Below are 15,621 nucleotides of genomic sequence, written 5' to 3'. Positions count from 1 at the left end.
AAAAAGAAGTAGTGATTTAACATTGTAAAACATAACCAAGTAGATAGGGTATTTACAGTCAGGAGATACATCTGTTGGCATAGTCTGTTGCAGCTTATGTCATGTTCCATAAACGAAAGAGGCATAAAGGTCATTATATTTACAGAGAGGAAAAAACAATGCTGGAGTCTAGACAAAGAAGCACACAACCATCATCTTTGAAGTTGAAAAACAAGAACTGATGATAGAATACTGAACAAAGAAACAACGCAGTGTTAAGTACTTTGTTTGATTTCCTTGCAGAGGACTTCAGAAGTGAAAGGGTCATGAGTAATTGACATTTTTCATCCCAACAGAGAGAGAGGAAGGAAAGACTCAAAAAATACCCAAGCTTATTAACTGGATTTCTAGAAAATTTGTTCTCTCAAATAAAGTAATCTCATTTGTCTTCCCTAGCAAAATTGTTTATCCACCAATCAGAAGTTGAGCTCCTCATTAGCACCACCAGTAATACTACACCTTTCAGAGGGATATAAGGGTACATAGGAACTATCAGTCCCTTCTCTTAAAAATAATTAAAAAAATAAATAATGAAAACAAATATCTGTATTCAACCTAAATTACCAGTTTTCAAGTTCTATTGTAACTACTATTCCTACAACTTCTGCCTGTGTTTACATGGGCCAGCAGTACTAGGTAATGCAGGCGGGCCATGCACAGAGATTGTTAGATGCTTTCCAGTCTAAATTAGTCAATAGTTTTGTTACTGTAGCAGAAACAGCCAGATGTGATTCCTACAGTCATCCTCATGTACATGGTACCTATTTGTTTAGTCAAGCTTACTAAGCTTATTCAAATAATACACATTTAAAATTTATTTTGGATTATTATGCTCAGGCATTATGAATAAGTATAAATGAACAATGGAGTTATTCAAAAGTTATTAATTCATCTTTTCCAGCAAGCCCAGGAGAACTTTGTAACCATCCACAGAACACAGTAAAAATGTGCCACTCAGACAGAAAAATGAATAAACAGATATAAGTATAAACGCATGAACTGACAAACACACACAGCAATGTGAAGAAAGGGCACAGACTGATTCCTTCAGCGGGGAATGAATCCAAGAGAGAACTTTGCATGAAGACTGCTCCAGTGGCCAGTGGAAGAGAAATGGATGGATACAACTAAGTATTCATTCCAAAAATAATCAGTTTGGTGGAGAAGATCACAGAATCATAGAATCATAGAATCACAAGGTTGGAAACGACCTATGAGATCATCTAGTCCAACTGTCTTCCTATTACCATTGCTACCACAAGCCTCTAAACCGTACCTCGTAGCTCCTCATCCAGATGCCTCTTGAACACTGCCAGGGACAGTGACTCCACCACCTCCCTGGGCAGGCCATTCCAGTGCCTGACCACTCTCTGAGAGAAAAACTTCTTCCTTATGTCTAACCTAAACTTACTCTGGTACAACTTGTGGCCATTTCCTTGAGTCCCGTTTGTTACTTGGGAGAAGAGGCCAAACCTTCCCTTCAGGAAGTTGTAGAGTTCAGTGAAGTCTCCTCTGAGCCTCCTCTTCTCCAGACTGAACAATCCCAGCTGCCTCAGCTGCTCCTCATATGACTTGTGCTCCAGACCCCTCACCAGTTTCGTTGCCCTTCTCTGGACATGCTCCAGGGCCTCAACATCTTTCTTGTAGTGAGGGGCCCAAAACTGAACACAATGCTCAAGGTGCAGCCTCACCAGTGCTGAGTACAGGGGGATAATCATCTCCCTGCTCCTCCTGGCCACACTATTTCTAACACAGGCCAGGATGCCGTTGGCCCTCTTGGCCACCTGGGCACACTGTCGGCTCATGTTCAGCTGAGCATCAACCAACACCCCCAGGTCTCTTTCTTCTTCACAATCATCTAGCCACTCATCCCCAAGCCTATAAACTTCAGTCTTCATAAGGTCAATCTTCAAAGTTGCATTTTGTGTTTTAACTAGGTAATAATACAAGAATAATCTAAAAGTGAATTTCATAAATAAATTTAAAAAAAAAAAAAGGCAAAGCAACAGCAACATTAACTTTAAAATATATATATGTAAAAATATGAGGGAGAGGTAAAGACATCTCCAGACATAATATCAGAAAACAACAATGCAGCTAATAGTTGAATTGAAATGTTTGAAAACCAAATGTCAATATTCTAGACACCTGTTTTCCTAAACAGTCATAGAAATCCAATTCTCTCATCCCTTCATGCATGAAGATAATATGCTACAGAAAAATAAGTTTCTCAAATTGCTACTTTGTATTTTTTTTCTAAACAATTCCCATTACTGAGTCTTGTGATTTCACTAGTTTCATAGTCCTCTTTTAACAAGGGAGTTAACACTTACACAAACTCCAAATGAACATATAGATTTAGTTTATAAAGTTCTTCAACCACCACACACAAATTTCATTGTGTGTTTTGGACAGCTGTATTTTAGTTAACACTTATATATATTGTAATGATGATTTTAATAGAGAGATATTGAGCATTCTACATCTGTACTTAACTGTATTTCACAATGTTGCATTAATTATGAGTTTTAATTAACAAAAACTACAGTTACTTTTGAAATATAGGTTGTATATGTGTCACTTCTATATAATGAAGGGTTTACCATCTCTCAAGTATTTATAGTTTCTCCAGCAATTTAAAACATTAAATTGCTGATTTTTTTTAGTCTTTGTAATACCTGGATCAACTCATATATAGTGATTTAAGAATATTTTTCTTAAGAAATTAAGACTCAATAAAAGATACAAATATGTATTTATTTAAATAGAAATATTTAATGCTATAGTAGGTCTTTATATACATTGCAATCATTAATTCTTATATAATTTTATTACAAATAATTAGTATATAGACTCATATAAACAAGTATTTTCAAATTCAATTGCCCACAAAATTATATCATTTGCCAGACGAAGGCTTTAGACAAATTTAAAAATATATAATTAACATCACAATTAATCTAAAAAAATGATAGATATTATTTTAAGATGATTTTTCTATCCGTTGTCATTAATCAGAAATGTCTGTGTTATTTAGTGTGTATGGTCATTGCCCCCCTTAAGACCCTAAGATTTATTATTATTATCGTCATTATCATCACCATCACTATTATCATCATTATGATTATCATCATTACTATCATTATTGTTATTCTTGCTATATTATTCCTTAGCTAATAATTCAGTAGCTACCATCTTTCTGGTCAAAGCTTTTTTTTATTAAAAAATTGTATTACTTTTTTTTTTTTTTTTTTTCAAACAATGCAAACATGTACATGTGTGAAGAATTTTTGATATCATTATTATTATAGGAAGCCTGTTCTTAGTCCTTTTTGCATGTCTTCCAACTTCACCTCTGTTAGTTGACCTTCTGACAGTCTTTCTGATCCAGTGTTAAAGTAACTTACATCACTAGTTTTCATGGCTTTTATACATCTAATATTTAGCTTTAGCCTAGGTTTATTATTATTATTGTTGTTGTTATTATTGTTATTATTATTGCTTCTAGTACTAGTACTACTAATGGATTTCCAGACAATCTGTGTTTCCAGTTGTGGTCATTTGCCTTCAGTTTCACTAATGTATGCATTGTGCTGATAAGTACTGTGGTTCATTTTCCTCTTGGCTAAGCACAGTTAAAAAATAAAGCAGAAAGAGAGAGAGAGAGAGGGAGAAGAGACAGAGAGAAAGAGACAAAACCTCAGGTTGATAATTACCATAGCTGGAGGCAGGGATGGCAAAAACACACTTGATTGATTTCTAACCTTCAGTAATATGTAAAAGAAATATGGCTGGTTCTGAAGAAGAAGAAGAGATAGATAAATAAATGAATAAATAAGCACCCAAACCCATACGATAGCTCCTTGTAGTTTAAATGTTTTTTTTTTTTTTTTTTCCCCCCGAATTCCTCAAAATTGCATTTCATTCAGCATTATCAATGTGAAAATATTTTAATAAAGGGCAAAATTTTCTCTGGTTATTAATTCCTTCTCACATCAAAAGCACTAATCCTAATATTCTGTGTTATCATTTCATATTACATTTTAATTTGTTAGTTCATCTGAGTGAACTGAGTATCTTAATAAGTAAAGAATAATTTGTCATGATTCAGTGATCTAATAAAGTATGCTGGAAGGTGAAGTGATTCGTAGAGAGAAATAGAAGATTTCAGCCTTATGAAACATTTTATGAAATAGAATTTGTGTGAACAAGTATTTGTATTTCACAGAATTATGGGAAATATTGATTTTAGGTGGGCTTTTTTCATATGCAAATAGAAATAGTATATGTAATTTTCTATTTTTCTTGTTCTGAAAAGAAACAACAACAACAACAAAATCCAGTATAAAATGCAATTCCTTTCTAAATACATTTTATTTCAGAAATAGCTGTTGGCACTCTTTGATGAGTAATTGTTTAGTGATTTTATTATATAGTAATTGTGAAGATCCAAGGTAGACCTAGCAAGATAAACACATAAACTCAGGATTTTTTCATAACTAACTGTTCCACAAAGTATGTCTGCATTTTACATGGTTTCTACCACTAGTACCTTATAATTCCTTTATCCAGATCTAAGTAATATAAAGTGGAAAAAGAGGCACCTTGATTAAAGTGATTAAGCTGATTAAAACTAACAAAAAATGACTATGGACAGTCATGCTTTTATTTTAAGAATAGAACACCTATTATTTAGAACCTATTCTTTCCTTATCTTGCCACAGAATTTATGTAGGCTTTTTTTTATTATAACCATTTGCTACACCATATAACCTGTTGACATCATAAATAACTGATAGTTACTTTTAAGGCTTGCTTCCTCTGTAGATACTTTTATAGTGCATAACTCTGGATGTTTGAGAAACAGCAGCATTCTTCAAATATTCTATTTAAAATTAAGAGGGTCCATTTCTATTTCTATTTTTTTGCAAGATCTGCGGACATGCTCAGTCTTTTACCATGTGACATTTAATATGCTAACATATTAAAGCAGTTTTCAGTGATGAATCTTGAATTTTGAATGCTGAAATCTGAATTTCTGAATGTCTCCTTTGGTTTCCACACGTTTTTTATGAGAGCTAAGCAATGAAATAAACAAAAAAAAAAAAAAAAACAGCAAAAAAAACAAAAAAAACAACAAAAAAAAAACAACAAAAAAAGAGAAATTAACTCTAGCCTTAAAATTGCTTCTGCCAAAACAAAAGAAGGATACTGGTTATAGACCATTCCCTTGAAAGGGGAACAGATGGTCAAATAGGATGATTTGATTCTAATCAGAGGGAATTTTCCTGCCCATCAAGGGCAGGCAAGGAAGTACCCTGATCTGGTTGAGCTCTTCAATTATTACCTACTTCTGGCAATTCAGATTGATGGCAGTGATGTTAGAATAAGACTGAAAGATATCAAAAGGGACTTTAGGGTACTGGGGCAATTGGTTGAAAGAGATGGAGCTCAGGTGGTGTTTTCTTTGATCCTTTCAGTAACAGGGACAAATGTTGAGAGAAAGAAGAAAACCCACCTGGTTAAGAGATGGCTAAGAGGCAAATGCCACTGAAGGAAATTTACTTATTTATTTATTTAATCATGGGGGAGTTTATTCATCCAGCAGCACTAGGGCTGCTGGAAACAGATGAGGTCTGCCTGTATCAAAGTGGGGGGGGAGGATTCTAACCCAGGATTTGTCAGGGTTCATTGAGAGGGCTTTAGACTAGTTTTGAAGTAAAACCAGGCTTAATAGAGTTGAGCTTAGGAGCAACATGCTAGAGTTGGTGATAAGACTAACAAAATAGCTTAAGTGCATCCATGCCAATACATATATCATGGACAACAACAGAGGAGGGTGGGGGCAGAACTAGATGCCACTGTGCAGCAGGGAAACTATGACTTAGTCACCATCACCAAAACATGGTGAGATCATTTTTATGACTGGAGTGCTGCACTGCAAGGCTATATGCTCTTAAGGAGGGATAGGCAAGGAAGGAGGAACAATGGGGTTGTACAGTAGATGCCTGTCTACAATAGGGATCAGAAGGAGGATCTAAGTAAATACATTTCTGTCAGCCTGCCAGGAAAGTTCATGGAGCAGATCATCTTGAACGCAATCAGGCCTAGCCGGCATGGGTTCATAGATGTAGTCTATCTAGACTTCAATAAAACCTTTGTCTCCTACAGTATTCTCTTGGATAAACTGTCAGCCCACTGCTTGGACAGCTGTACTTTTCACTGGGTAAAAAACAAGCTGGATAGTTGGGCACAGATTGTGATGGTAAATGGATTTAAATCTAAGTGGCAACTGGTCATTAGTGGTGTTCCTTAGGGATCAGTATTGGGGCCAGTGTTGTTCAATATCCAGACAGATGAACAAGATGAGGAGATTGAGTGCACACTCATAAGTATGCAGAAGACACCAATTTGGGAAGACATGTTGATCTGCTTGAGAGTATGAAGTCTCTATAGAGGGATCTGGTTAGGCTGGATCAACAGGATGAGGCCAGTTGTGTGAAGTTCAACATGATGAAGTACTGGGCACTTCAGTTTGGTCACAATAGCCTCATGTAATGCTGCAAGCATGGGGCAGAGTGGCTGGAAAGCAGCAGTATAAATAAAAGGATCTGGGAATATTGATCAACTGCCATCTGAATAGTGTCCTGGTCTCTATCAGAAGAGGGGTGGCCAGCAGGGATGGGGAGGTGATTGTCCCCTTCTACTCTGCTCCTGTTAGGCCCCATCTGGAGTATTGCATCCAGGTCTGGGGCCCCCAGTACAAGAAAGACAGAGAGCTGTTGGAGAGGGTCCAGGGGAGAGCCACAAAGATGATCAGGGGACTGGAGCACCTCCCCTATGAAGACAGGCTGAGGGAGCTGGGCTTGTTCAGCCTGGAGAAAAGAAGACTCTGGGGTGACCTGATTGCAGCCTAAAGGAGCCTACAAACAGGAGGGGAATCAACTCTCTGAAAGTGTAGATAACAGCAGGACAAGGGGAAATGGTTTTAAGTTGACAGAGGAAAGATTTAGCTTGGATGTTAGGGGGAGATTCTTTACAAAAAGACTGGTGAGGTGCTGGAACAGGCTGCACAGAGAAGTTGTGGATGCCCCATCCCTGGAGATGTTCAAGGCCAGATTGGATGGCCATGGGCAGCCTGGTCTAGTATTAAATGTAGAGGTTGGAGGCCCTGCATGTGGCAAGGGGGTTGGAGCTTGATGATTCTTGAGGTCCCTTCCAACCCTGGCCATTCTGTGATTCTGTGAATGTGAGCCAGCAGTGTGCCCAAGTGGCCATGAAGGCCATGGCATCCTTGCTTTTATTAGGAGTAATGTACTTAGCAGGATTAGGAAGGTGATTATCCATCTGTACTCAATAATGGTAACACTGAATTCTGGTATTGTGCTCAGTATTGGACCCCTCATTACTGAAAATACACTCAGGCCCTGGACCATGTCCAAACAAGGGCAATGAAGTTGCCGTAGGGTCTGCAGCTCAAGTCTTACGAAGTCTGGCTGAGGGAACTGGTATTGTTTAGTTTGAAGGAGACTCGGGAGACCTTATTGTCCTGTACAGCTACCTGAAAGGAAGCAGATGTGGATGGCTGTGGACTGAAGTTAGTCTCAGCCTTTCCTAGCAATAAATAAATAAACTCTACTAGTGAGAAGAATAATGGTGGAATAATAATTATTCTACTAGGAATTTTGTTCCATAGAAACTCAGATTTTCAGGTCTTCTTTGCATTCTTATTTTATAGAAGGAATTTCACTTTTTAATAAGCTCTCTGAACTTCTTCTGAGTAATCCTAACTTCACATAGCATCTATTTTTTCCTGTTACAGATTGCAGCTTAAAAGTCATAATGTGAGTAATTGAAAGCCCTCTTATAAAGCTCATCTCATTAATACCGAAATGCGAGTGCTTCCACAGTGAAATGTGGCAGCTGTTAAACTGTGAGCACCAGTACTGCTCAAGAGCTCAGGACAGTAAAAAAGAACACTGTATCTAATTGAAACTGCAGGAGAATTGTTGGTAGACAGAATGCAATTATCCAAACTGGAAGGTTTCCAAAATAGTAAGGCTGACATACCATCAGATCCCTTCATGAAGGGAAGGAGGGGGTGAGCAGATTCTCAAATTACTGTCTCTCCCCTCCCCCTCCTCTCTTCCCTTCCCCACCTTCCTCCAGTTAGATTAAAGTAAAACTGATATTCGAGGTCCAGACACATTTCTCAACTACAATTATCTAAAAATACTGGCATTCTTAATCTAAGCTGTGTGGCTAAACTATGACTTTATAAGAAATCAAAATAAGTCTGGCACTATGTAACAACTTTGTGAGAGAACAAGAAAGAAAAGAGAGAGACAGAGAGGGCCAGACAGAGGAAGAGATTGCCCTTCTGCGTTCCAGTGTAGTTCCAGGCAGCTACAAAAGGAGGGAGGGTTCCGCGGTTTATGAACGCGCTCTTCCTGAAGTTTTGAAAGCTCCAAGAGCTCCTCTGAGGCTCCTTTTATGCCTGCAAGATTTACAAGTGTGTGGTCCCAAAGTTGTGAACAAATTAGATGGCAGTAAGCAAATTTGTCAAAAGTTAATTTGCAGACAAAACTTATGCTGCAAAACAGGAATGTTTAGGAATGTTTTGAACAGAGCAAGGCCATTCCATTGTTTTCAGGGCTCCATCAATACTCCAGCCTTCAATTTGTTGTCTTGGCAACGGTCTTATCTTGCAAATGTTTGAGACAATTCTTGATGTACCACAGATATTTTTCGTTGGTTTGCTGCATCTCTATGGTCAGTGATCCGAGGGGACATTATTATTGTGCTACACCAATGTGTAACTCATCAGAGTTTGCTACACTAATGTGTAAATAATTTATTTTTATCAAATTAAAAAAAAAAAAAAGATCATTTTTGGAAGAAGTTTGATGACATTTTCAGATCAGAAAAAAATGCTATCTCTGCAGAAGAAAGGTTCCTCAGTATATCCATTAGCCCAGTTCTCCTATTGTGTTCTACAAATACCCTGAAGAAATGGGCTCTCGGAAGTCGAAGACTGTGTGCTGGGCCAGAAATGCAACATTTCATAAAGAATATTTTTTAAAGAATTACACTGCAATGTGAAAAGCAAGTAACAGCAGGAAAGTCATTCTTCTTTCAGTATCCTGCTTACTATATGTATGTATTGGGATGTTTTGATGTATCATTTATATTCTCACCATTACCACATTGCCACTTACCCATTTGCCAAAACAAGCACTTGGCTTTGGTCACTTCCTTACTGCATGCTTTTTCAAGTAGGAAGTTTCTTAAAAGATTATCTTTCATAATTCATTAACATAAAAATTGTATTAATTTCATCCACAGGAGATTGTCCCTGTCCTTCATATATGTTGTGTCAAGCAATACAAACTTTGTATAGCATGGGTGTTAATAGTATGCCAAGATTCAAAAGGTTCAAAAAAGCATCTTTTGAAAGTTAATGAATTCAGTGTACAATTCAGCAGGAAGAAAAACATTTACAGTCAAGAGATGGGGCAGAAAAATCTATTTCCTTTAGACATCTGAGACATGCTGCTTCTGAACTACTTTCACAGAGGGAAGTAACACTAAAACTAGAAAAACAAAAGATTACTGCAGTTATTAGCAATGTTGTATGTTGCCAAGACTGTTAAAAATTAGTGGTGTGAACTAATAAATGTAAACGAATTAATGATAACCTATCAAGTTGTTTTGAGTTTTTTGCTAAACAGAAGGATGCAGAGTTCTTGGAATAGGTCCAGAGGAGGACCACTAGTCTGTTCAGAGGGCTGGAGCACATCTCCTATGAAGAAAGGTTGAGGCAACTGGGCTTGTTTAGCTCACAGAAGAGTAGGCTTCAGACCTCATTGTGGCCTTTCAATATTTAAAGGGAGCATATAAACAGGAGGAGCAGTGGCTGTTTACAACAGTGGGTAGTGGTAGGACAAAGGGGAATGGTCTTAAAGTAAGACAGTGAAGGTTTAGATTAGATGCTAGCAGTAAGTTTTTCACTCAGAGGTTGGTGATGCACCGGAAGAGGTTGCCCAAGGAAGTTGTGGATACCCTATCCCTGGAGGCATTCAAGGCCAGGCTGGATGTGGCTCTGGGCAGCTTGGTCGAGTGGTTGGCAAACTTGGACACAGCATAGGTGTTGAAATTAGATGATCTTTAAGGTCCTTTTTAACCCAGGCCTTTCTGTTTCTTTGCTAACATGGCAACAGATAGTTCCTGCAGATATGGAATATTCTTTTGCTAAAAATTAGGGTTTTGTGAAAGAGGTGGTTAAATGATGTCCGTAATTGAAAATTTGAAGGTCTGTCTGAAGGTTGAGAAAGTGGCTAAGCCGCTGTATGTGTATAGAGAAGAAATAACACTGTTTTGATTTCTTTAGCGGATGCCACATGTGTGCTTCTGCTGGAAAGACTTCAGCAGGCTCACATCAAAAGCAAACATAAAATACTGCTACTGTAATAGAAAGACAATAGATAAATGATATATCTATCTATCTATATACATGGTAACAATATAAATATTTCTGTAATAGTATTCTACTTAAGATGTCTTGAACAGACAACATGATTTTCTGGTAAATTTAAAAAGGAATCAAAGACAAAAGTAATGAACAATAACTTTCAATGTTCTGAGGCAAAAGACAAGGATTAAAACCCCTGTTTGGTGTTAAAGGAGTTAAAGTTCTTGTTAAATTTCAAGATTATTAGGGGAAAAAAAAAAAAGCAAAAAACAAACAAACAAACAAAAAAAACTGAGTACAGCTTATGTTTCTTTGTTGCTATACCAGCCAATATTCATATAAGTCTTAGTTAAGTAAGTTTTATGGCTACTTTCTTATGCATACTAACACAAAGACATATTGACAAGCTCAGTGGTTTCCACTATTTATAAGATTAAAAACGGAGGAAAACAGTCAATATTTTATCCATGTTTCTTACTTCATTGATTTCTTCTGAACATTTGATAAAAAACTGATGATGTCGGTTTTTTTTTTTTTTTTTTTACTAACTTATAAGTATTTATATTAAGTACTAAATAGATAAGAGAAAAACAATGCAACTTCTTCATTTCCAAACATTTGGTAATATTTGAAAATTATCAGTACGGGTAAAATATGAAGAGGATTTTGGAGATTAATATGTTTTCACTAGATTCATTCTTCTGTTCTAATTCAAAATCTAGCAAGATTGTATTTAAGATATTAAATTCTGCTCTCTTGTGTACTGTCATGTAAGGAAAGTTGCTTATACAGATATGAAATCGACTATGATACAGTGAGGATTCTTGGATGGTATCCCAAAACAGTTTTTTGAATGTAACTTTCCCTACTTTTCTTCCTCTTATGTTAATTAATGATGTGTTTATGCACTCATGCCCTGGAGAATGCTTTTCTACTTATTGATTTCCTTTCAATGCTATTTATTTTCATTATGCGGGTATTTATAAGCTGTGTTTATAAGCTGTGAATTGTATCTGTTTTTATCAATTTTTTGTCTGCCAGTAGAAAGATTTTGATATTTAAAATAGCTCTTCAGTTTACTGCCCCTACTCTGGATCTTCTTGCTTTTCCATTATGTGTATTTGCCTGTAATTGACAAGCAGTTACGTATTCCCTAGCTAGCTGGCCTTTGGAAAGAAAATCCTTGAAGGCAATCAACAAACTCAATTACCACGTTTTCTTAGCTTGTAATTCCTAATAAATCAATATCAGGCAAATATTCATATGTTAAAGGTTAAATACTTTAAGCTTTTTGACAGTAATTGAGTGTATTTTCAAGAGAGGTTTAATTTTGATAGAGATTCTTTCCGTTTCATTACCATTTGCTTCTGATAGTGAATATTTTAAGCTACTGACAGACACTTCACATTTGGCACAAGTAAATATACAACAGTCAGATCTAGTTTAAAGGCCTCTAGCTGCAACTTTATTATGAAATACTTTTCCATAAGTAAAGTTAATGTTTACTCTGTGGCTTTCTATCCATGTTAGCAATATTCACACACACATCATCAGAACTACAATTGCTGATATCACATATTTCCCATCAGTCAAAGTCCCAAAAGAAGGATAAGATATTCTTGATTAAGATGCCTCCATAGTAAATATGAGAATAGCTGTTGATGTCATTAATATCTGCCTAAGCATGATGAACCCCTTTTAATTTTGAACTATGAAACAATAATTGCAGGCTGTATTTCCAAGGAAATTAGCATATTTAGAAAAACACCTGAATATCTTACATACACAGGTGTCTTTGGAAATGGTGTTGATGAGGGTTAGATGATTAAATATTTCAGCAAATTTACATCTATATTTCAAGTAGAAGTGGATACCCTCTGAAAGACTTAAGGATTAGGCTTCTTTTATAACATAGATAAACTTATGCCTGAAGAGAGAAATATGTCACCCAGAATACCTTTTCCTTTTCTGTATTTTTACATCATGGACACAGGAAGATTAAGGACTATATATTGGAGTTCAGAGCATTATGAATCTTCTGTTCAATGAAAACTGATCTGGATAGGTTAGAAAGGACCTTATAAGGTTCAGAAAGGGCAAGTGCAGAGTCTTAGACAGAGGAATGACTACATATATCAGTACAGGTCAGGGGCTGACATGCTGGAAAGGAGATCTGCAGAGAAAGACCTAGGTGTCCTCGTGAATAACAGTCGACTATAAGCCAGCAGTTGCCAAGAAGATCAATGTATTAAAAAGAGCATGAACAATAGATCAGGGGTGGTTAGTCTTCCTCTCTGCTTTGGCCTGTTAAGGTCATAGTTGGCATAACGTGTCTAGTCCTTGTCTAGTACTTTGTCTCCTCTGTTCAGGAAAGACAGAAAGTTTCTAGACAGTATCCACTAGAGGGCCACAAAAATGATTAGAGGCTTTGAGCATCTCCCTTATGAAGAAAAAAAATGTTCTGTCTGGAGAAAAGAAGACTGAGAGGGACATCTTATCAATGCTTATAAATACCTAATGGACAAGAGTCAAATGGATAGGACCAGGCTCTTTTCAATGGTGCCTGGTGACAGGACAATGAATAAACACACAAAAACTGGAATGCAGGAAGTTCCACTTGAACATAAGGAAATCTTTACTGTAACAGTGACAGAGCTCTGGAACAAGATGGCCAGATTTTTTGTGTAGTCTTCTTCACTGGAGATGTTCAAAATCAGCCTGGATGCTTTCCTCTGTAGTCTAGTGTAGGAAACTTGCTTTAGCACACTGTTGGATTAGATGATCTCTAGAGTTCCCATCCAACCCCTGTGATTCTCTGAAAATATTTTTTCTTACCGCAAATAACACTGATCAGCGTACACTGGGAATACTTACAAAGTTGTTGTTGTTTTCTGGTTTTGTAAAGCCTGAAAGAAGCAGAAGTATGATGTAGCTCAATCACAGTTTGTATTTTTCCCTGTTTCCTGACACTCTTCTTAATAAGAAGTCTTTATTTCTGGAACTCCTGTAAACACTAACCCTTCAAATAAATCATAATTCATGCTCAGATCTAGAAAAATGAACAGGGAGGAGTGCAGATGGGATTTCTATTGAAAAGCAATTACTGAGTTACCTGGAGATACTGTTTTCTAATACCTCTGACTGTAAAATGCTGGTATTTTGAAGAATGGGTTAGGGAGAGTGGCAGAAGGAAGTAACTATTTCATGAGATAGCATGTCACACAGAAGCCAAATAGACAACATTTGAGTGAGAAGTCACCCCCAGGATGTGCCTACTTGTAGTCAAGACCAGGTTCTTAGCTGTTTTTTTTTTTTTTTTTGTTTGTTTGTTTTTTCTTTTACTGCATATTTATTATGCTAAGAAAAATAACTTGAAGTCAGGTAGTTATAATGTGAAATAAGTTTTGCTTTGCCTTCTAATTAGTTGTTTTAAACTGCTATTAGGCATTTTGAAACAATGCTGTGTGCTTTCATTGGTGCTTTCATCTTCTGTTTGGGTACTTAATATTCAATATTTCTGATTATTGCCAGGTTAAAACAAAACCCAAATGACATTGGTATAGTGGAATTCAGCTTCCTAATATCTGAAGTTATTTTAAGACCTCTCTGCCCTCAGAGTTTCAGACTTCAAACTATCTTAAGTCTTTATGAAGAGAAGCAGTCGGAATACTTATCTGAACACTGCATATATAAATATGTATATATACACACACATTTCCTTACATTTGTGCATATATAGCTGTATGAACAGGGGAGGAAAAGAAAAAGAGAGTAAAATGGAAGAATAAAACTCCCTAGCTTTTGAGCATTTATTCCTCCTTGATGCATGATGATCTTGAAATATGCACATCAGAGATTTTAGAATAGATATTACATGTGACTAACCCTCTTGTGAATAAACTGAAAAATTTCAAATCAATCTGGTTAAACATTCATCCTTACAAAATATAAGAGCTCTGAAATGGCATAATGAAATTCTGCACAAAAAATAGTTTTATTGCAACACTTAAACAACATAGATTTAAGAACACTGAAGTTAATGTTAATAGCCTGTCATCTGATTCTTATTTTGAGTCTGACTTTAAAAAAGAGACAGAGAATGTGATAGAATATTTTACAAAGCCTTGCAAACCCTTCATTTATGTTTTACATTCTACATTATTATTTGAATTATTCTTTAAATTACATTACAATCCATAAACCAATTCAAACCTAAGAAATATTTCAAGAATCATGAAGGTACATTTTGAAAGGATGATTAATAGCATGAATACTAAAAAGCTAATTATTTTAGACTTCCACATATAGTAACATCAATTAATTATGATATTTAAATTTATAAAATCATAATTATGATAATAAGATTTTTAAAATCATAATTATGATAATAAGATTTTTAAAATCATAATTATGATAATAAGATTTTTAAAATCATAATTATGATAATAAGATTTTTAAAATCTCAGGTATAAAATTTGTAAGAAAATTTGATAGCATTTCCTGTATGAAAACAACGACTTCCAGAAGTGTAGTTATTTTTTTTTTTCCCCACTAATTGTTCCTTTCTGTTGTTTATCAAATACTGCACGGTTGATAAATATTAATTCTGACTGTTCCCAATAAAAAAATAGCGTATGCATAAAAATATGATAGCATAAAAATATGATACTTGACAATTGCCCTTACAGTGATATCTAACAATTTTTTTTTTATTATTTTAGAACTCTATCCTGAGATACAACTACAGGATGTGCCTTGGAGAAGTGTAAGTTTTTGTTGTTTCTTTTATTGCTATGATTATCTTTCAATTAAATGAATTCATTTTCCCAGAATTTTTTAAAATAATAAATCTCTATCACCGAGATCCCACAATGTTTATTCAGGCTTCACTGGGGTAGTGGGAGATTTGCCTGACATCACTGCTCTGAGTACATACATGTAACCATTCACAATTTTTTGTAAGTTAGTATCAAATATTTAAGCATCTATATTTCATAGAGTCATACAAAGGCCTCGGTTGTAAAGAACCTTAAAGATCATCTAATTTCAACACCTATGCTGTGTCCAAGTTTGCCAACCTCGACCAAGCTGCCCAGAGCCACATCCAGCCT

The 15,621-nt window shown here is 35.9% G+C and overlaps 1 protein-coding gene across 9 annotated transcripts in view; it reads left to right on the top strand.

Annotated features, from left to right (window-relative positions):
• The window catches only part of PTPRD (protein tyrosine phosphatase receptor type D), a 1,190,026-nt gene that overhangs the window by 382,423 nt on the left and 791,982 nt on the right, over positions 1–15,621 (top strand). For all 9 annotated transcript variants that reach the window (XM_085214154.1, XM_085214153.1, XM_085214152.1 and 6 more), the window contains one exon: positions 15,232–15,275. The gene's annotated coding sequence lies outside the window, so the exon portion shown is untranslated. The remainder of the gene's footprint in view (positions 1–15,231; positions 15,276–15,621) is intronic.

This window comes from Meleagris gallopavo, chromosome Z (assembly GCF_905368555.1).
Source record: "Meleagris gallopavo chromosome Z, MGAL_WU_HG_1.1, whole genome shotgun sequence".
Classification (NCBI taxonomy): domain Eukaryota; kingdom Metazoa; phylum Chordata; class Aves; order Galliformes; family Phasianidae; genus Meleagris; species Meleagris gallopavo.
This window is presented reverse-complemented; position numbering and strand designations above follow the sequence as displayed.